General features: G+C 37.5%; 1 long non-coding RNA gene across 1 annotated transcript; it reads right to left on the reverse strand.

The window, feature by feature from the left end:
• Positions 1 to 1577: 1577 nt before the first annotated feature.
• On the reverse strand, positions 1578 to 23087 carry LOC146464265 (uncharacterized). Its single transcript, XR_014868556.1, has 2 exons — positions 22967 to 23087; positions 1578 to 2381 (listed from the first exon to the last, which is right to left on the reverse strand). It is a non-coding gene; the product is annotated as an uncharacterized LOC146464265 (long non-coding RNA).
• Positions 23088 to 24107: the final 1020 nt, after the last annotated feature.

A 24107-nucleotide genomic window follows, 5' to 3' on the forward strand; every position in this document is an offset into this window, starting at 1 on the left:
AAATCTGTAACAAAGTCAACGTGCGATTCGACGGCTATAAAAAAATTTGGTCACCATGGCAACTCACTCTTTTCCAGTCCCCTCCAACCTGATTTCAATATGTTAGTGATTTTCAGCTTCAAAAAAACATTTACTAAGGCCAAGAGCTCGACCTAACATATTTATACGCTTGCTGGATCATGCAGATGAGGCACCATTGGCAAATATCAAAATAGAACGCCAAAGATGGCCAGCAAACCCTTAAATATCAGTGAGGATTAGTACTTTCGCGGTTCCTTTTCACTCATAATACGCTACCTGGCCTAGCCAATAAGGCTCAATAGATTTTAGAAACAAAAGTTGATAAATATTACATAGAAATCATATAACTTAGACGAAGGAGGAAAACAGCGGACGGCGCTAAGGTAAAGTGTGTGCGACTCCAAAAGGAAGAGTAAAATGTCTTTTGTTGATTCAGCTAATACAGAAAATAGCAAGAAATGCCTAATTTGTTGTTTACCTCTTGGAGAGGCGACTGGAACAAGAAATTGGACGTGTGGAGAGTGTACGGTGTGGTACAGGCTCAGGTATGAAATCGCTATTTCAGCTTTGTTCTAACTGGAGTTGAGTCTCAAATTTGGAAATGACGGCCCATAGCTAGTTAATAGCGGGTTGAGGTCTTATTTTACTCTCCCTGTTTCGAAGGCTTTGCAGCCATTTACTGAGATTCGATAGTTAAGGTGCTCTGCCCCCCTGGAGTCAGTGCAAACTTTAAAGTCTTCCAATTCAGGGTTTTTTCAATTTTTTTCGTCCACCAAGTTGCATCTGCTACTTTTTTTCAGCGCCATATTTTGATTGATGGTAGAACCATAACAATAAAAACTATCGGAGTTAAACGAAGGGGACAATTTCAATGGCCAGTTTAACAGACCAGCCGTAAACGTAAAAAAAAGTTTGCTAACTGGAAGATTAGAAATTGACAGTTATAAACAGCCAGTTGTAGTTGAAGTTGAGGTACAAGTGCTGTAAATATCAGCTGCCATCTACATTTGGATAGTTGCATGATTAAAGCACTGGAGACACAACCGCTCACAAAATTGAAAATTTACGTTAAGTTGTGTGAAATACTTTGTCGAGCTAGTTTCAATTGCATATTCCGGTTTCGGTCTTCCTTGAGTCAGTTAGTCTTTATTTTAATAGTCGTCGAATTTCGGTAGCATCGAATATATAATCACATTTCACCTCTTAAAGTACGGAATATTAATTTCTTGTTGTGGTTGTTTTGCACTAGCTGGAACATAACGTGTCAAATCAAGAGCTTAGACAATCTTATGCCAAGCGCTACGGATGAATAAAAGCATACCAATGCAATTGCCGGATTAGTTGATATTCACACCTCCTTAACTTGATTAATAGGACAAAATGTCACACAATACGACTACCGAAGGCCTGAATCGTAAAAGACAGGTGTCAATTATTTCCGAGGTCCTCCTTACACTGAGACCACTGCTAGTTTCACTTCATAAATCGCAATGATATTTCTTTTCATTCCCCGAAATTAAAACAACAACATCTTACAACAAACACAAACCACACAATTGTTCAAAGAACATAAACAAAATCGATAAGAAACGCAAAATTATACAGTGCCACGAAGGCCATATGGAGCTTTATGATATGTACTAAACAGAAACGTCGATCAGCATCTACTGAAAAAGCACAGGTAAATTCAATGTTATTTAGCTTACTGTTCTCAATAACTTTGAATTGGAGTATCATAAGCCCGCAGCCGTTTTTGAACCAGAGACTATAAGACTAAAGAGGCTGTAGATTAAATTCATCTATTCCAGTTATTGTAGAATATATTCTACTCAATGGAACATATGAAATACAGTGTGTATGTAAAGCAGAGTTTAACGTTGAATGAACAATGATGGATTTTATCACAGGCGTAGTTTAATCGGCGAACAATGGCTACGACTGCGGCTTATTTATCTATGTATTCAAGCTAGAGAGTATGGAATAAATTTCAAACCTTTGACATACGAAAACTAACACAACTGAGTAAGATCAAGAGGTTATTAGTTGTAAACGTATTAATAACCACTTCTTCGATGATTAGCTACTGGATGCTGAATTCAAACATTAAACGTTGCATTACTGGTTACACAAATCTTCTGTAGACTCCACGAATGATTTTGCTTATAATTTGTTGTGCTTTTCCTGCACAAGCATATTGCGACACATAATTTTGCCGTAACCATTCTGACCAATAGGGAAACTTCTACCAAGGAAGCTAGCTATTGAACAACACAAACCAGCGTTGAACATGACAACAACTTATAGCAGAAATATTCAAAAAAGTAAAAATAAAATAAATAATAAACAAAATAAACAAACTCCTTTAAACACGCTTTTCGCTGGCCGGTTAAGGTAGTCGTAGCAATTCGTGACAGAGATAATAAAGTAGAAACCGGTTTAGTTGCCAGTTGAAGCAATCGAAGTATACGCGTGATTTTTGGTCGCTTACCATTAGCCTTCGTGTAATCACCATTATGAGCACGAAGTCGCTTCGGGGAACTACATTTGTCTAAGATCGATCTTTGAATTGAGCATTGAAGCAAACATTCAAACTCTATTATGATCATGGGAAGAAAACCTCTGGTAGTGAAATGCAAAAGGTCAGGCTTGGTATGCTTATCAATGTATGGAGTAAAAACGTGTAAAAACTTGTAGGAGTCACGATAGTCGTGTGAAAATTTAGAAAATGGCCTCAAACATCGCGCAATTCGACCGTCCGGTCATTGAAGTGTTAGGATGTGAAATTATTGAAATTAAAGGTGCAGCAACAGATCAAGTACGTTGCTCTATGGATTCAACAAAGAACGTACATTTACATTTAATATAAAATCGCTCTCCAAAACTTTCGATCCTGCAAATCTATTTAAATTCATAACAGAATAATTTAGGTTTTAATCTCAAAGGCAATGCTAATATGTTGCAGTTGAAGTAAGAAACCATAACTTGTAACTAAACGAATATTCAAATACTTGTTTAAGGAAATTGTTCCCTTGAAGCTTTGTCCCTTTGAAACCTCCACATTATCCAATTTCGCAATATGTCCATTAAGTGAGACACATCTTGTCGCTCAAACCTGTTGAATTTCCTTTCCAAGAAATGCCTCTACCTTGAATCTTGACTTGAAGAATCCGAACTAGCAGAGACGATACATTTCACATATAGATCCAACATTTGAACTGTTGCTTTCTTTTCGTTTTTATGCATCGATCCTCAACTCTGGATGCAATCGGATTGAAAAGAAAGCTATGTTGCAAAATGTGGGGGAGTACAACCTTTTCGTCGTTAGCGTCTGATATATTTTCGTCCTCTATAAACTGCCGATTGAAGGCTTCTTTCGTAATACCGCGCTGCACGGACATGGCATGTGATACACGTAATCGATGGTCACGGTTTGTCAAATTGTCTCAATTTCATCCAATGAAAACGCTGCTTTTACAAATACTAGATGACGCAAAGGCCAAGCATTTTAAACCACAACTCAAAATAACTAGCCAATTAGAATGAAAAATAATATTCGGGGATTCCCCACAATTTACAATGCATGATTCAAGGCTCGCATAATTATTCAAAATACAAAAAAACAATATTGAGAATTATAACTTTTCAGCGCACACTGCGCAATTTGCCCTCTGTTTAAGTATTTGTGATCGCTAACAAGCATCAAATACATGATCTTTTAATAGCCACTCACCCGTATATATAGGTTAAATGACAAAGCTCTTCCTCCCTAATTCAACAACCTCTGTATTAATAATAACCAAACTGATTTCCATAATACTAGGAATTCAAATTAACAGCACACAATTTTAACATAATAAATTGTAGAATTTGCTCCACAAGAAAAACGAAAATCAATGATTGCAACATCAATTCTTCACTCATTGAGGGTTCCGTATTTGCCTTTAATAGATCAGAGATATAATAAAATTTGTCCTATCCAGAGAAATTGTGCATAATAAACCGACTTCTTTCACTGATGTTTACACGAACATTTGCCATTTTATAATTTGTTGCAATTTTAGGAGTGTTTTCCTTTTTTTTTAACATTTACTCCATTATATACAATATTAGTTAATCTAAAGGAGGACTACTTTGTAAAAGCCTGCATGAGTTATTTATTTAGCCCCCTCCCCAATGTTATCTTAATTAGCTATTGCTCAATTTACATATCTTAAGTCATGGGAAACAAACATCATCATCATCATCATCATTATCATCATCATCATCATTTTGTGAGCATGAATATCTAGTAACAATAGTCGCTTTTTGCTACATGTAGTAGGCTGGGTGTTGGTTAAAGGTGAAAGCTGGGCGAACGACGAGCAGCGAAGTTACGAGCAGAATACGAAAAAGCTGGTTTACTAAAAAGTTCTTGCCGCTATTAAAACTTATATCGATTTCGTGAGAGGAAAATGACCAGCAAAGCTGCAACGCTATAACAAGGGGTTCCTTTTCGTATCAGTACAGGCAATTTCCTGTTTTTTAACCATCAAGGTCTCATCTCGCGTGCTCTGTTCATCCAGAAAAAAAGGTCCAAAGTCGTCCAAAATCTTTATTGGCATTTGAGTCGTGTTTATCCAGAAAGCAATATAGCTTCACTATGCGTCAAAGATCAATAATAATTCTGGTGTACTGTCGACAAAAAAAAAAACTTTTTTTGTATACCCAAGATGTTTAATCCTTTAACTCCTTGTATCAAAGAACAAATTATCCTGTCTTGTCCTCATACTGGGGAGAAGATATTAAAATATCAAGAAAATTCACCTTGGGAGACCATATCCTCAATTTTCATGACCTCAGAGGTACCATAAGCATTGATATCACAAGGAGAAAGTTGATACTGATCACTCTAAGGGCTTAAAGGGTTTAACAATATACAGTATGCGAGTGAGGCCGAGCATTCAATGAACAAACAAACAAACAAACAAACAATTCAAATTGGAAATAACATGTCTCAAAACTCAACCAACAGGAGCCAGGTCGACTAGTTAGTTAGAGCGCGCGAGAAACCGAGGAGTTGAACTTGGTTGGCATGTTACAAAACGCCAGCCAGTTAAAGAGGCTAGAGGGGTGAATGGGACCCCGAAAGTTTGGCGCCTATAGCAGCCTGCAGAGTCATGAGCGTATTCAATTTTTACGAAACCCTTTCTGTTAAGAAATAACTAATTGGCAATAACCAATTCCCTTTGTAGACATTTTACGTAAAAGAAGACACTTTTTGTGTTATCCACCAGTTCAAATAAAGTATGTTTTATTTTTTTTCAAACAGGGAAAATGCTCCAGTTGAAAGATCTCCTATCAACAATGAGCTCGAGCCAGAGTCAGAAGTTGGGGTAAATATATTTTAGACATTTTTTCACCATTTTATACCAACTTGCCTGAACAAAAGTCATATTTTTGTACCATAATTTTAAGATAAATTGACTGTACAAGTAGGTACGCGCTGATTAAAGAAATATAAACACTGTGACGTGCTCTCTTTCTATGGGCCTGGTGAATTTTTTATCCTCAACATAAAACCCCAAACATCAATGACTGTGGAAGCCAAGAGCCTGTAGTACTAACAGTAACCTAAGAAATTTCGGTGAAATTTTGAATGTTCCCAGCTTGTCATAACTTGAGTAAAAATGCTCTTTTTTGGCAATGCAAGTTAAATGGAAATATTTTGTTCGAGAGATATTGACTCCGTAAAATCTAATAAATCTTGCTTTCGTTTGACGTGGACCGGTGACGCACTGGAGAAAGAAGTTCGTCGTAACCTGCAAAATTATGAATTTTTCTGCAGGATCGATTCTAAACGGTCTTAAGCCAGTTGATTGTATTATATGATTCCATTAGTTGATTCCATTAGAGCTCGATGGCGCATCAAACAGGATTTAACTAACATGAGCTTCTCTTGCAATTGCAATTGGTGCCATCTTGGAGTTTTGTACTCAATTTCTTGTCTATTCTTTTTATATACACGGGTAAAAATCTTATCACAATTCTCCCCGGTTCCAAATCTTCGAGAGGCACGCTCCCTACTAAAAGCATTTGTTTCTTGAAGCTTTTGTTTTAAGCTAGTTCCATTTTTGATCAGCAGGCAGTAGGAGGTGAAGTAAGAGACCACGCGACTCATCCAATTTTAAACTTGCTGTTAGAAGAGCAAACCACAGAACAGGGCTTGGGAGGTCATAGTAATGGCGTTCCAGAGTATCCAAATGGGTTGATGGAACTGTCTGCAGGTGGAATGTCTCAAGCTGAAGTGCAGGAGATGCCGCAGCAGTCAGCGGGACAAAGGTCCTATACATCAGAGATGAGACAAGCACGTGGGGGAGTTATTGTCACTCCAAGGATGTTGATGGGGTTGAGCTTGGGACCAATGCAGGAGATCCCCTTGTACCACGGGCAGCTGGCTAGAGAGAGCAGGCAAGAAGCAGAGCGAAGAGCCCAGCTTCCACTCTACAGCCAGCATTTGAATGGTGTGCACCCAAGAGGGGGCTTCTGGTCTGCAGGAGACGATGAACCATTGGCTCGGGATATGTATCGAAGGTCAAATCTGGAGATAAGTGGAGAAAGGTACCCAATCCAGGAAACACACATTGCTGGGCCAGTTGAGCATAATTGTACGTGTAGTGCAGCCCAACAGTACCCAATAAATAGGTAAGTGCTACGATATTAGGTAAAGCGACTGCGGTACAAGTGCATTATGATCTATCCTTGATTGGCCTGTGAGCGATGTAAACTTTAATTGAAAGCTAATACGTGGAATTGACCACCAAAATATCGTGTTGTTATACGAAACTGTACTAGTTGGTTTTATGATTAACACGAACATTGTAACAGCCCAACCAAAGGTAGATCCTGATGTACTTGTACCGTAGTGGGTGAACACAGCTGTCGTCTTACCATTTTCATAATAGCGGCGGATTGGTATTTTGATAAGTAAAGTTTTTCCCTATTTACGATTCTCGCCTCAAGCCCCCAAAATAATGATCGTAAATATAATGGTGATGATGATGAGATTGTGATGATGACGGTTGATCCCCAATATCTTAGGCATAAACATAATTCTCACAGCGAGGCCCGACCGCCCTCCACTGGTATTAAGTGATCGGGCTTTCTATTCAGGTAACCCGTTTCAGGCTGTTAGCTTCGTCGTTCAAGCAATCGTCAGCTGTTGTTTTAATGCTCTGCCTAGCCTATTATGAAATGGAAACTTCTCCGATGATAAGCTGTCTCCAAACAAGCTCTTCCTCTAAAGACGTGTTTCAAATTTTACGGCCTATATTAAACACCTTATGCGCAAAATCTCTCCAGTTGTTCCAAAGGTGAATTTTTCCGCAACAAAATAGAAGTAGTGTAGCCATTTATTAAGGTAACTTTTCATTTATTAAGAGAGTCTAGAAAATCAAACGAAGAAATAGCTTTCCGGTCTCCCAAACGCGAAAATCTATTTCCTCGTTTTCTCCGAGTAAAAGACTTAGTATATTGTAAACGATCTGAACAACAAGCTTCATTTTTTAGCAATGGTTCTTCGTAAGCAAAACAATCGTTTAAACTTGTGCCACGTAATGCGTGAAACTACGAAAACCTACTCTTAAGTGTTAAGAAAATAATTTCAGACTATTTAACAACCACGTGAGTATTGAAAGCTATTTTAGATCTGAAGCTTTTTGCTAGTTGTAGTTTTTCCGTCAGGTGATTGATGAGCCGCTTTAAATTTTAGGTCAAGTCCACCAGAACCTCCTTTAACTGAAGGGCGTGTCTGTAATGGGACGTACATTTTGCGTATCCTAGATTTCCCCAAGCTCCTTCAGGACGCAACGGATCGGAAGATAACTTCATTTGAGAGTCCTCCCATTTACACCCAGCTGTATGGATACAAGTTCAGCATACGCATCTACCCGAACGGTATGAACGAGGGAATTGGAAGATCTGTGGCTTTGTATGTTTGCTTGATGCCGGGAGAGTTTGATGACATCCTTGTTTGGCCCTTTACCGGACGAATCTCCCTCTCTGTCCTGGATATAGGCACCAGGGATGCAGCATTCCGTAATCACATTAGTGGCACTTTTCTGGCAAAACCAAACATGGTATCTTTTCAGAAACCCAGAGCCGTAGACGTCGTCGACCTGTACGGTTATCAAGATTTTGCTCCGATTCAGTTGGTCTGCTCACCGCAGTACATGAAGGATAATGGTACAGTTATGGTAAAGATTGAGATCAGGCGTTAAATCCTTAAATACCAATGAATTACCCTTAATAGAATTTTGTGAACACCTAGATACAACACGCATCATGAAAACGATCAAGAAAAAGCTTAAAGAAAAATGCATCTGCTCAAAGTTTGATTAACATTGCACAAGCAGGGATTTCAAATGGCACTGTAGGAGTTTACTGTATGCAAGTATCCGGCTTTCTATTAGTGGGTGATTTAAAACCTGATCGTCATGATACTAAGCCTGCTCATTAAGGTCCCTACTGTTAATCAGTGATACCCTGGTAGTCAGAGTCATCATATTTCTTCAGTTGTGTGAGGTGTGTGACAGTAAGATAGAACAAAGTTTGAATACTAATGCTAACAATTTACAAGGACGATTCTTAGAACATTTTTGTGGCAGGTTTGGTTTTTTTGTTCGTTGTTGAAAACATAAACATAATTCCCTTACTTAGGTATAAATATGCAAAGTGTATAACGATTTGGACACGTTGAATTATAAAAAAAAAGGGTTCTTCATTCTTGGCCATTCACGATATGACTAAAATAAAAGCGATGTGTTTTAAAAAAAGTTGAAGAAATATTCATTTATGCAATTTTAGTCATACCATTTTAATAGCGTTGATCTTGGATTGAGGGAGTTTTCTCCCCGGGTTGGGTTGGGTTGGGTCTAAAAGCACAAATTTCGTTGTGATAGAGATTGCAATGGAATAAAGGGATCTAGATGACGTAAAAAGGGTTATACCTTTCAAGCATACGTCAAGGGATTCGCCATATTCTATTTTAAAGTCTGTTTACAACCGTTATCCTTGAGATGTATAGCAGCACATTATATCAGGAGAAACGTATTATAGCAATCCATAATATCTATCCGTCATTTGTGTTGTATGGAATTCCTATGTATCTCCTAGTCAGATTGCAATCTTTTAAAAATGTTGAAGCTAGAATAATCAAGTTTACAAGGAAAAATGATCTTATAACTCTTGGGTTATATGCTCAAAACCCGTTTGAAAACTTTTAAATAATGATTTTTGTATTTCTTCTTTTAAAAGTAAATAACCTGTTTTTAGATAACTCAGTTTTTGCCTTTTTTTCTTTCCTTCTTTTTTGCATTTTTCATTGTAAAGCGCCATGAATAATTATTGATTTGGCGCTATATAAGTCTATATTGTTATTGTTTTGTTTGTTGTATTGTTATTAACCGTCGGTACGTACGTATACATTAGGATTAATTAGTTATTTTCCAAGAACGCTAGCTATGCCTTAGTCTTACATTGCTTGGCCTTCGTTAGGTAAAAAAGTTAGAGCTACTATGATGTTAGAGACATTTAATTGTAACTTGTCATTAATGCATAAACCTTTAGGATTGTAATCGGAGTCTGCCGCATTGTATCACCACATGGCGGGTGAAGGCGGAAATGAGCCTGTATATTTAAGCTTGTTTTTATTATTTACTTGTTTTCCTTTACCGAAAGCTTGTCAATTTATCTAAGGGATTCAGAATGGTACATACCTATTAACCAGAAAGTGTAATTTTTACACCTCAGTTTTACAGATAATTGTTTCTCGTTGTTTACAGTAATATAAAACAAAGAAAAAAATAATAAATCCATCAACTCAAGTTCCGTTTGTAGTCCATGCACATACTGGAGGATTGCATGTGACGTCATGGCGGCCATGTTGGTGGATAGAAACAATAAGATTTTTCTCCTCTGGGTTTTTACTTCCATTATTATGTAAATTATGTGAGCAAATTTTCTTTTGTTTTTTCCACCAACATGGCGGCAATGCAACCCACCTATACCCAAATGTTTGTTTCGTGGTGATAATGACTTTAATGGTTTAATGGCAAGTACCTTCATTTTTTTTTTTTTTCTTTCCTCTTTTACCCAGCAGCAGTACTGCGCAAGCGGAATGTTGCAACACAAAACACTGATTAATTTAAAAGCATCCAAACAGCCAACATGTTCGGCGGACATGTCTCAAGAGTGATAAACGTCCCAAAATTGTTAACATTGAAACGAGTAAAGTATTTGGCAATAAGATTTGAACTATTATCCGAGATTTACGTGTGGAAGATTTCTTTAGACGATGACATGTCAAAGTTATGCTCTGACCTTCAAATAGTTAGACGTTTTTTTTTTTTTTTTACTGCATATCAATCTTCTTACATTGCGATATGTAACCCACTGACTGCGTCATCATTCCGCTATGAGCCCCGAAAAGAAGTAATTTTTATTTTATACAAAAAGGAGCTAGATTCCATAACGCATGTGACAAAGAGATAATAGAACAAAGAAAAGAGATAATAATTGAAGAAATTTGCAAGGCGCGGTAACATGAAGAATGTAATGTCTGTATGATAGGCATCACAAGGTGTCCCTTACCTTAAATTCTTACTAAAACAAATAGTTCTGTCAAACATAAAGTCATATGAAAATAACGACAAGGCCTGTCTTATATAAAGTACACAGATTCGAAACTAGGTGCATTTCTGGACATAAGTGTTGGATCAAGCAAATATATAAGCACTGACTAATAATAGACTACGAGAAAAGTCCGCAAAGTCTCTTAGGGAACGTAAAGTGAGTGAAACAAACGTGCGACGAGAAAATTGCTCCTCGCGACAGAAACGACGTGTGTCGCTCGCTTTTCGCGCAATTGCGCGATTTTCACGAGCTCTCACGAGCGTCTTTCGCTTAAGATCCATTCCTCAAAGTAACATTAAGAGACCATTCTCAGTCAAAAAAGGATGTTAACAAACTGCCCTTCATGTTAGTATCACCCACAAAACTCTTTTGATCAAAACCAATTTTGGTGATCAAAGCTCGCAATCTGTGTTCACACGTTGTTGAATTAAGCACCTCCTTGACCGTCTTCCACTAAACTGGTTTAGGCCTTTAAAGGGTTGTTTCTTGCGATCAAGATGTACAGAGTACTAAACTGAGCAACCTTGTGACCATCACTATCCTTTCTACCCCTTTTCTAAACTTGATCTTGTTCAGTTGGTGAAAGCTGTCAATCATATGTCAGTGGTTCCTGAATAGTAAGCAGGGAAATAAAAAAAGGCGAGCTTGATCGACATATTTCGTTTGGTTTTAATTTTGATTTCCAGTGCAACGAAGGAAAGGTTTTTACGCATCTATGTGTTGTGTGCTGAAATAAAGCTTTTGACAGCAAATAAAATAAGGCTCTTTTGGAAATTCAAGTGCTTGTTTTTATTATTATTATTATTATTATTATTATTATTATTATTATTATTATTATTATTATTATTATTATTATTTCTTGTTTTTGTTTTTGTTTTCGTTTTGTTTTGTTTTTTCCACCTGGACCTTAAAATTACATACAGGACTTGTGTGAATGCTTTTCTACAGAAAATGTTTATGTTCAGTGTTCGTCCTTCGTCAACAAGCAAGATCATACGTTTGGTCTCCTGCAGAGAGTATTGATGTATCTATCAGGAAAAACGTTGTCCCGTTGGAAGATCTGATGATGAAGATATTTCTCTCTTTTTCACGGTTTTTTATGCAGACAGTCATTGAAAAATGGGGAACGATAGATTTGTCTATATAATAAAAGGTAAATTACACGGTGGCATGAAGATGTGAATTTTATTTTCTCATGTTAAAAAGGGTATTTTACTTACTGGCTCCGCTCGTTCGTAAAATATTGTTTTTACCTCTTGTAAAAAAGAATGATATTTTCGCGTTGCTTGTTAAATCAGGAGGACCCAACGATCATTTCGGTAAATTATCTGTTCTAAACTGAATTTTCACCTCGAACGTTCGTGATATAGGAAATTTAAGGCCTAGTGTTTTCGGATTGACAAAAATTTGGTTTCCGGTACCGAAGAAAGATCAGATAAGATTTTCGGAAAGGAAATAAGACCTAAGATTTTCAAGGGATGGACAAAAATGCCCCAGTAATTTCGAAAAGACTCAAGTTCCCCTAGACTGAGCGAACAGATAAAAATATTACATCGCGGCCTGAAATGAACCTTAACCTACAGAGCTTTAAAGGCACTTCAGATAGCCTAAAATTGTGCTTCAATAATTTGAGAGAAAACTGTCCCTGTAATATCCTCTATGTTTGTTTATATTGGAATGCTCGCGTTTTCAATAGCATGTCACGGATAACCAAACACCTATAAGGCGGCAAAAATAACCCACCAATCACAATAAAAAATAAATATTCGGGGATTCCCCTGATTTGTAATGGTGTAAAATTAATAACAGTGTATAAATTTATGCTCCCTGCGGAGACGCATATGGCGGGCAACAGCGAACTAAAAACCAAAAAGTCCGGGTTTTTTTTAGTAATCCAATATTTAACCCAAGATTTCACCTTAAAATTTATTAGTACTTATTTATTTGATATCCAGTTGTATCCGTTCCCAAAGTATCGACAACAACTTATGGCCTTCACTCGATCGTTTAGTTATTTAGCAGCTAAATGCTGGAAAGCACTTCCTGAAAATTGTAGAACCACCTCAGAATTACTTCTATCAGTTAATTCTGTGCCATACGTACGTGTTACTGAATAATTTGAGAATAAAAGAACTGAGTTTAAAAAAAAATGGTTTCTGTGATTTGCGAAAGGTTTTATCATTTCCGAAATATTGCATTTGGAATCTGAGTGACCGCTTGAAGTGACGTTCCTCAATTCCACTTCAGACGCACGACGGGATTTTTCAGGCCATAAATTTATACTGAATTACTATTACTTTACCGGAAGATTATAAAGTTAATGGGATTCATGCGTGTGAAAAGACATTGAATAAAACTGAGGGAGCGGTCGTAGAAACGCCGTGAGTCAAATTGACAGTGAAGCACCCCTATTTATTAAAAGACATCGTGAGCAAAATCCGCTTAGTACGTAGCTTAACGCTTTTCGCTGTCCTGTAAATAAATTTTCCGCTAATATCTCTTCCGGTTAGATCGCGACAAGACTGCTTGCAATCCCTGTCCTGGTAGTTAATTGGCCGAACTATTTACATGGTAAGCGAAGGTTTCACTTTAATTGGTTCTCTCCCTCGCTCAAATCGGTTGCGCTTTCCGGTCGCTTTTTCTTTTTTTTTTTTTTTGGAGATAAACACTGAAAACTGCTGGTGCTGAGAGGTGAAATCGTTTCATCTATACCAACAATATTTCTTCTTTAGAATATCACCACAATCTTTTGTGTATAGAAGAAAATGTAATCGTCGTTGAATTTTTTGGCCTTCGACGGTAATATTTTCGAAGGAACAAGTAGCGACAAATTATACTTTCGTTTCTATTAAAAAATAAATAAATAAATAAATAAAAAGTAACGGCTACATTCAACCAAGTAACAGTTACGAACGTTATGGGCAATTAACGGTTGGCATAATATGCGAAAGAATTCCTTCTAACATAATGTGATTTTTGAAGCGACTCGTGCGTTCCATTATTGTGGTCGTGGAAGCGAGATGTCCCGCTTCCACTGCTTATGGCGATAGAAGCGAAACATCTAGCTTCTATGACCACAATAAATAAACATTTTTCCGGTGAAAGAAGCGAGTTGTTTCCCTTCCTACAACCAATGGACGACAAGAAGCGAAACGTCTCGCATCCACACTCACAATAAATAAACAGTTTTGTCAGGTGAAAGAAGCGAGTTGTTTCGCTTCCTACAACCAATGGGCGACAAGAAGCGAAACGTCTCGCATCCACACTCACAATAAATAAACAGTTTTGTCAGGTGATAAAAATTCGCGCATTAGTTTTGCAGTGGTTGGGTGAAGCCTGGGCACTAGATGCTAAGGTACTCTTCCAGTCGAGATTGCACGTGGTTTCATCCTGTTCCGTTCGTGGAGATATATGCCGACTTAATGCGCCCTATTTGTACCACGACTGTAATGAGCAAAGCCTTTCTTATATATTCAGGTAAGGTAGCTTATTTTTTCCCTCTTTAATATCTTCAAGCCGGACAAGATAGACTTGAAAAAGGCCCTTTGAATCGTAAAGTTGACGGGGGCATATGCTGTCTACTTTGTCGATTTGGATACCGAAATTGTTAAACAAGCTATATCTTCAAACGACGATCGGCAGACCACATACAACTAAATGCTTGTAAAGTCAGAGGACTCAGAGGCATACTGAATTCTACGAACATAACCGTAGCTTTGCACCGGGGGGTTGTGTCTCTGTGTAGAAGTGTGTGTGTGTGTGTGGGAGGGTACTCTTCGGAATTCTTGATTGGGGTTTGCTGCTCTGTTCTCCAAATCCTGATCCTATTTCAGATCAAAACAGGTCATTTTCCACACCCGTTTTCAGACCTGAGTGCAAAGCTTGGCATCGAAATCAACGGAGGTGAACACCATGCAACCAAAGAATGGGCAAAATTCAGCCCGAATGATATACTTTCAGTTACTTTGCCTTCTCCCTTATTCACTTTGACTTGAGAATACGCTCTCGTAGTTCCCTTGAAAACCATACACGATTTCAGACCATAATGGTAAAAGTCTATACCCGTTTTCAGACCTAAACGGCTCAAAAACCATACCCTTTGGGGCGGCACATACCTATATGGCTTCTGATAGTAGTGTCTCCCCCCCTCCTTGAAGCTTTGCAATGCGGGTAAATATCCAGTAACATCAACTCAAAATGATCTACGTTTGGAGTCTTTGAATATGATACCAGATTTTTTGATAATACAAGATTACTTCTAATCGTATGCATTTGTACTGGTATTTTCTTTCATCGAAATGTAGTCGTCCTCTCTATGATATCGGTAAACTCGCGCATTGACGAGGTAGCCCTGGAACTAACAGTAATTTTTAAACAACTTCAGTGTAAACCTACAACCTAAATTGGAATGGTTTAAGAATCGTACATGTCTGCTAAACTTTAAACTATGTTGAAAATTCGATAGGCTATATATATGAACTGAAACAGTTCAGTTTTTAATTTGCTTTGCACAATCGTGAAATGAAGTGCTCCAGTTAACTCGAGTTAATAGCCTATATCGACTGGTTCAAGCGGATGTTCGCTTAGTATATCATTCCGATTTAGATTACAATTGCATTGAAGTCGTTAGGTCACCGTTGTTCAGATTGGACCGTTCAGGGCATGTTTACAAGGTGGTTGGGCGACCCATCGGCAACTCTATTTCGCGGGATAATTTGTTTCTAGGTCACAACGTCAAAGTGTAAGCGGCCGTTCAAATTGGGAAGGCTCTAGTTAGGCGAAATACTAGTTGCGGAACCGTGAAGTATAAGCCTTCCTTATATGACTTTGCAAACATAGTTTTAGTGGACAAGCATTAGCCTTTTCTTGTTATGATTGCTATCTAATTACATAGATATGTTTAAAGTTAGATGATTTTTTTGTAAATTGGGAACTATTTAGGTTAACAGACATATTTACCATGCTTAATTGAGTTAATGGCATGTTTGGTGTTATATTCGAAATACATTTGAGTAGCAATACACTGAGGTTAACTCAAGAGAACACAAAATTTAGAGAGATTATCTCCTCACTCGCACGTCTCTTTTTACCTTTTGGTTGAGACACATTAAGTATATTGATTTATATTTACGAGTTTTATAATAACATCCTTATATTTTGCATGCTTTAGAGTACTTTAACATTTTACATTCAGTGATTATGAGTCATTAAGAGTGATTACGTTTTAAAAAAAGAAAACATTTTATGGAGTTTAATAACGCAACGTGATATGTACCACACGTGAAAGAACTATCAGCCTGATTCACGTAATCAAATATTTAGAACTTAAGTCTGTCTAACTTTCATCTGTTCCTATTTTGATCGGACAGCCAGCAAGAACTTTGGATCCCTTGGGTTCCAACAAGAACACTAAGCTATTTCTCTTAAGGTGTTTACGAGTATTCAGTAAGGTAATATCTTTCTTCATGTCAGCTCCCACAAAAGCTCTGTCAATACAGATCACGTTCCATGAAGGACATGAACGTACAACAAGCGCGGTGATTGGTATTCAAATGATTTATACGCATTTCTCCGTGAAGTTTTAACATGATTTAATTTTGGGTAACCGCCATCGCTATGTACTTGAAGATGACGCGCATTATGAACCAATCACAGCGCTCTGTGTGGATGTGCGCGCCGCATTGTTTAACAAGCAAAGCGTTTGAGAGTTCAGTTGTCAACATCCATTAAAGCTCCTAAAGACGAAAACGAGTTCCTGTCTTTCACGAAACCAAGCCGAAAACTATTCCTCGTCTTGTTTTACCTTGGAAAAATATTGCTCTTGCCCTTAAGAGTCATTGAATGCGGGACGTTTCGCTTCTTGTCGCCCATTGGTTGTTGGAAGCGAAACAACTCGCTTCTTTCACCTGGCAAAACAGTTTATTTATTGTGAGAGTGGATGCGAGACGTTTCGCTTCTTGTCGCCCATTGGTTGTAGGAAGCGAAACAACTCGCTTCTTTCACCTGACAAAACTGTTTATTTATTGTGAGTGTGGATGCGAGACGTTTCGCTTCTATCGCCATAAGCAGTGGAAGCGGGACATTTCGCTTCCACGACCACAATAATGGAACGCACGAGTAGCTTCAAAAATCACATTATGTTAGAAGGAATTCTTTCGCATATTATGCTTAATACTGCGTTCCCGAACGTTATTAAACGGCGGAACTTGCAACAAAACCTTACATGACCCGCCTCCATTTGTGGCGTAATCAACAACCAAAACCGTTCCAAATAAACTAAGAACAGCGCGATTTCTAGTTGTTATTTCTACCTTTTTAATTCATCGGCTCATTTACACGTTCTTCGACTCCTCGAACGGAATAATCAGCCTATACAATAAATACACATCTCGTGCACCGCAGCGAGAACGAGGAAAACGTCCCAACAACAACAATAAAGATAGCGGGCAGAATAACAACTTAAAATTTCGTGGCTGAATCTACTAGTCTTCGCCCTAAAAAAAGAAAAACAGACACGAAACACCTTTTCCATGTGACAGCCACGGTAATTTATTCTTATATATGGACTGGAATTTGTGATTCGGTTGCGCATATTCAATGACATACACACGTGCACTTGACCGATAGGATTACAGTATGTGCTACGGCTACGTTCAACCAAGTAACAGTTACGAACGTTATTAAACGGCGGAACTTGCAACAAAACCTTACATGACCCGCCTCCATTTGTGGCGTAATCAACAACCAAAACCGTTCCAAATAAACTAAGAACAGCGCGATTTCTAGTTGTTATTTCTACCTATTTAATTCATCGGCTCATTTACACGTTCTTCGACTCCTCGAACGGAATAATCAGCCTATACAACAAATACACATCTCGTGCACCGCAGCGAGAACGAGGAAAACGTCCCAACAGCATTAATAAAGATAGCGGGCAGAATAACAACTTAAAATTTCGTGGCTGAATCTACTAGTCTTCGCCCTAAAAAAAGAAAAACAGACACGAAACCCTTTTCCATGTGACAGTCACGGTAATTTATTCTTATATATGGACTGGAATTTGTGCTTCGGTTGCGCATATTTAATGACATACACACGTTCACTTGACCGATAGGATTACAGTATGTGCTACGGCTACATTCAACCAAGTAACAGTTACGAACGTTATTAAACGGCGGAACTTGCAACAAAACCTTACATGACCCGCCTCCATTTGTGGCGTAATCAACAACCAAAACCGTTCCAAATAAAGTAAGAACAGCGCGATTTCTAGTTGTTATTTCTACTTTTTTTAATTCATCGGCTCATTTACACGTTCTTCGACTCCTCGAACGGAATAATCAGCCTATACAACAAATACACATCTCGTGCACCGCAGCGAGAACGAGGAAAAGGTCCCAACAGCAACAATAAAGATAGCGGGCAGAATAACAACTTAAAATTTCGTGGTTGAATCTACTAGTCTTCGCCCTAAAAAAAGAAAAACAGACACGAAACCCCTTTTCCATGTGACAGTCACGGTAATTTATACAAATATATGGACTGGAATATTTGTGCTTCGGTTGCGCATATTTAATGACATAAACACGTGCACTTGACCAATAGGATTATAGTATGTGCGATCATAGTGAGTGCGGCCGTAGGCGTATAAAACTAAAAACCTATCGAATTAGCGGCGACTGGAAAGGGCAGTGGAACTTGTCTCACAGCACTTTATCTCGAACTAAACAAAATAATAATAATATCTGCCTCCTTTCTGGTTGCTTTCTTTCCTCACAAGATGACGAATAGAAGCCATCGCCTTTTTACCTATAGTGGGTCTGCTACGTGCGTCTTCAGGTAAGGAAATTTCTATTCATGAAAGCTTTAACTTGGAAATGATTTTTTAACCTTGAAACCGGATCCTTGATGCGTGCGTACGCTCGCTCTATTTCATTGATATCAATAATTTTTCTTTAGTCTTACTGCATATCAGAATTCTCCCAACTCCCCGACTGTTTAGATGTAGCTATGTAAACACGGGGAAAAAAGGTCGTCTATTGCTTTTATGAAATATTTCTAGAAAACAATACTTCGGCAAATGAAGGAAAATTTTGTTTATTTATTTCTTGATTGAAGTAGATGTTCTCAGTACACGCTCCGGAAAATCATATTTGCTACTAGCCAATGAAAACGCGCATCTGACAACACATGAACCAATCAAAATTTGTCAAAAACAAGTTGAAATTTGTGGCAAGCGTATTCAAATTTGAAAACTAAAAAGAAAAAAAAAAGGTCAAGTGGAAATGTCAAGCATAATTTTCACGTCAAAATCATATCTGCCAATCATCAGCCCAATGATCTGCAATATGAATGTGTACGTATACTCTGAAAATGTCAAAATCAATATCGAGAATCTATCGTCTAATCATAATAATTCGTACAACAGGTAGTGTAAGGAATTAAATAATTAAACAACCATGTACAGTAAATAAAACCCGAACGTAATGCACTTAGGGTGCTATCAGATTAATTTCATTGTCAACCTCACAAAATGTTACAACTCAATATCCAATTGCTAGACAAAATCTTTCGATCAAGCTCTTTCATGAACGACCTAAAATTGCAACTTTTACATTTGCAAGCAGAGATTACAGACTACAAGTTTAAAGAAAGTTTAGTCTTCCCGACTGTGTAAATTTTGAATCAAACCAATGCCGAACACTCACGGGTGTCAGTAAAACGCGGGGTCGGGGTCATTTTTTTTTTCTTTTTATTTTTTTCCTTTTTTTTTTTTTCTTTATTTTTTCCTTTATTTTTCTTTTTTTTTTTCTTTTTTTTTTTTTCAACATCACAGGTTATTTGGGGGTCAAATAAGGATTAAAGCCAATATAAAAAAGTTTTAAAAAGTCTCTGAAGCTTACTAGCTTAGGATAGGTCATCGGTGACAACACTCGATGCAGTTCCGTATTCTGGCGGACATTGGTTCCGTGAATTGACTACCTTTTATTCCTCTACGAGACAACATATTTCCTTGAACTAAGAAATTCTTGACCTAGAATGTGTATGAAATCATGAACACCCCCGCCGCCTTCCATGATCGTGCTCGTTTGTTACAGTCAATCCATGTCACGCGTGACTATTACTTCCGAGAATGAAATAAACATGCGTTCGAATTCCTTGGTAAGCTCAGCATTTGAATGGAATGTAGAACATTTCTCTGGAAATATATTGTTTCAGAAAATGATTACAGGCTCCTCTTCTTTCCCTCTTTTTCTCTCCCCCAGCCCCCCTCGTTTTTTTTTTTTTTTTTTGACGTTACATGATTTTAAAATTCACATATTTGACACAGATACACTCTACGTGAGATAAACTCTTGATAATTAGTTCAATAGTTCATATCATCTGTATTATTAAAGAAATAGTAACTGTTAGTCGCTACGAAATCTCCTAAACAGATTTTACAGGGCCGTTTGCAGGCAGTAAAATGCTTGGATGGAACGTTTGCTGTCCTTCCCCCCCCCCCCCCCCCCCACCACTTTTTTTTACGGAAAAAAAAAAAAAAAAACCTACGTTATACGTTTCTTGCAACTTGCAATGTTTGCACCCTGGCAATCCCAGGATCATTCACGCCCAACGAAGGCCTCTGCTCATTGGAAAATTATTCCTTGACAGGGAAATTAAGGAATATTCCAGTGTGACAGTACATAATACGTACGCATGACTTATGACATTGTCTTAGCCAGTCATGAGTAATGGAAATGTGTCATCAAAAGCTTTCCAATAGGACATTTTCATGATGGCGTCATTTTACTATAGCTACCAGAATCCTTCTGTTTTTTCTTTTCTAATGCTAATTAGAGCAATCGTTCTTTGCTGTCCACTGAGATTACAAAATTTACATTTGAAAAGGAAAACGAAATGAATTCTGGTAGTTGCAGTAAAATGACGCCATCATGAAAATGGACTATTTTCTTTTCGTGTCAGTTTCCCGCCCTCAGTCAGGCGTACGCCGCTATTTTAAGTATGTGAAACCCGGAATGGCACATCCTTGAGGGGGCAGTCACAAATTTGTAATACGCATGACTGGTTTAGCCAATAAGTGGCAATAAAAATCCCCAAAACAACAAATAACTCAGACGACGGAGGAACACGGCGAAACGCGCTAAGGTGTACTGTGTGCGATTCCAAAAGCAAAAGTAAAATGTCTTTTGTTGATTCAGCTAACTCAAACAACCGCAAGAAATACCTCATTTGTTGTCTGCCTATTCGGGAGGCGACAGGAACAAGTTTTGAGCATTTGACGTGTGGAGAATGTACCATGTGGTATAGGCTCAGGTATGAAATCGCTATTTCACCTTTGTTTAGTGATAATCAACTGGTGCTCTGCAGTTAGTGGACACTTTCAAGTCATCCAATTGAATTTTTAGTTTTTACATTTTCGTCGTGAATAAGATGCATCTTACTTTTCAGCGCCATTAATTGGTTAATAGTTAATAAAATTAACGGAGTTAAACTAAGGGAACGATTTTACCAGAGTAGACGTTAACTCAAAAAACGTAGACGCCAAAAAAAAGGCATGCACATACCCGGCTGACACCATATATTTTTGTTACTGTTGACACATTCGAAAGTTTTGCTTACTGGAAGATAAGAAACCGATAGTTAAAAAAAGCCAGTTGAAGTTGAAGTTGAAGTTGAAGTACAAGTGCTGTAAATATCAGATGCAATATTTAGGAAGTAAATGATTAAAGCACTGGGGACACGATTGTTCACAAAATTGAAAATTTATGTTAAGTTGTTTAAATACTTTGTCGAGTTCGTTTCAATTGTATATTCCGGTATCGGTCGGTATGAGTCAGTTAGGTATTACTCAGTAAGGTCAAATTTTGATAGTCGTCGATTTCGGTCGCATCGAATATAATGAAGCTGCTGCTCCATATCTTCGACGCTTACACAGTTCGCCTCTCAAAGTACGGAATACTTATTTCTTGTTGTGGTTGTTTTGCACCAGCCGAAACATAAATTAAAAAATAAAGGTTCTTCATTTTTGCCTTTTTAGGATATGACTCAAATAAAATCAGGAGTTTTCAGGGAAATCATCCGCGCTACGGATGAATACACCGAGCAGCACGCCGGACTAGTCGATATTTACATACACCTCCTCAATTTTATTTCCTTGATTTGACAAAATGTCACACAATACGTCTAGCGGTAGCCTGAACCGTAAAAGACAAGTGTCAATCATTTCTGAGGTCCTTCTTACACTTAGACTACTGCCAGGTTTTTCCTTTCACTTCATAAATCGTAGTGATATTTTTTTTTTTTTCGAAATTAAAAAAAAAAAAACAAAAAAAAAAAAAACAGGGTCTTACACCAAATACAAACCACAGAATTGTAAAGGAATGTAAACAAAAGCGATAAGAACGCCAAATCATACAGTGTATTGGAGATGTCGCGAAGGCCATATGGAGCTTTATGATATGTCCTGAACAGAAACCTCAGCACTGATTGAAAAGCACTGATTGAAAAAGCAGAGGTAAATTCAATGTTGATTGGCAAACCTTTCCCTATAACTTTGAACCGGATACTGTTCATCTGTCCCACATTTTCTAGAAAATATTTGATAGTGTGATGTAAAGCAGCTCAGGTTAACGTTGAATGATCCGTGACGGGTCTTATCACAGGGCATTAGTTTAATCGGCGACCAGTGGCAACGATTGTGGTTTATTTATTTATTTATTTATTTATTTATTTATTTATTTATTTATTTATTTATTTATTTATTTATTTATTTATTCAAACTAGAGAGTATTGAATAACTTTTCAAACCTTTGACATACAAAAACTAACACAGCTGAGTAAAAGGTTATTCGTTGTAAACGTATTAATAATCATTTCTTCGATGATTAGCCACTAGATACTGAATTCAAATATTAAACGTTGCAGTAGTTGTGACACGGATCTTCTGTAGACCTCACAAACAATTTTGCTTATGATTTGTTGTACTTTTCCTGCACAAGCATATTGCGACACATAATTTTGCCGTAACCATTCTGACCATTAGGGAAATTTCTACCAAGGAAGCTAGCTATTGAACAACACAAACCAGTGTTGGATATACCCGCCTAGATTAGCTCTTGCTAGTTGCGGGTTAGTGCTGTCTTTGAATTTGATGTAAAACATTTTTGAATAAACTTGAAACTTGAGATTGAATATGATAACAACCCTTAAAGCAGAAATATTCAAAAAAATAAAAATAAAATAAATAAAAAACAAACTACCTCAACTGTTACACTTCTTCATTGGAACATTAAACATGCTTTTCGCTGGCCGATTGAGCTAGTAATAGAAATTCGTAGAAATTCATGACACAGATAATTAAGTAGAAAAGTTTAGTTGTCAGTTGAAGCAATCGAAGTATACGATTTTTGGTCGCTTACCTAGCCTTCGTGTCATTATTACCAGAACGAAGTCGCCTTGGTGAACTACGTTTATCTAAGATCGACCTTTGAACTGAGCATTGAAGCCAAACATTCAAAGCATATTATCGCAGATTATCGTCATGGAAAGAAAAACTCAGCAAGGTAGTGAAATGCAAATAATCTTGGTTTTATATGCTTATAAATGTATGGAGTAAAAACTTGTAGTTGTAGTTGTAGGTAATCGTTTGAAAAATTGGAAAATGATCTCAAACCTCGCGGCGCAATTCGACCGTTCGGTTGTTCAGGTGTAAGGATGTCAAATTATTGAAATTAAAGGTGCAGCATGCAGTAGCAGATTAAGTACGTTGCTTTATGGCTTCAACAAAGAACGTACATTTGCATTTAATAAAAAATTGCCAACCAAAACTTTTGATCCTGCAAATTCATTTAGAAATAATGACTGATTACGCTACTGAGTCATTGATAACAGACTAGTGTAGGCTTAACCTCAACAGCAATGCTAATTTGTTGCAGTTGAAGTAAGAAAAAATAAGTTGTAAATAAATGAATATTCACATACTTGTTTAAGGAAATTGTTCCCTTGAAGATTTGTCCCTTTGAACCGTCCATATTACTCAACTGATGTTCAACTTGAATTAAAAGGAATCGGTACTATAATATTTCCTTAAAACAGGGAAGCTTATTGATGAAGCATAACGCACGATTCATTGATCCAGCGATAAGCTTTAAGATGTAGGGAAACATCACAGTTCAATGCATGACATCCAGCGAGACACCACGTAGTGAATTTCGTAATATGTCCATTAAGTGAGTCCCATCTTGTCGCTCAAACCTGTTGAATTTCCTTTCCAAGAAATGCCTCTACCTTGCAATTTTATATGGAGAATCCAAACTAGCCGAGGCGATACATTTCGCATATAAACCCAACATTTGAACTGTTGCTTTCTTTTCGTTTTTAAGCATTGATCCTCAACTGTTGATGCAAACCGACTG

The sequence above is a fragment of the Pavona decussata genome, unplaced genomic scaffold, assembly GCF_977016875.1.
Source record: "Pavona decussata unplaced genomic scaffold, jaPavDecu1.1 SCAFFOLD_166, whole genome shotgun sequence".
NCBI classification, from domain to species: Eukaryota; Metazoa; Cnidaria; class Anthozoa; order Scleractinia; family Agariciidae; genus Pavona; species Pavona decussata.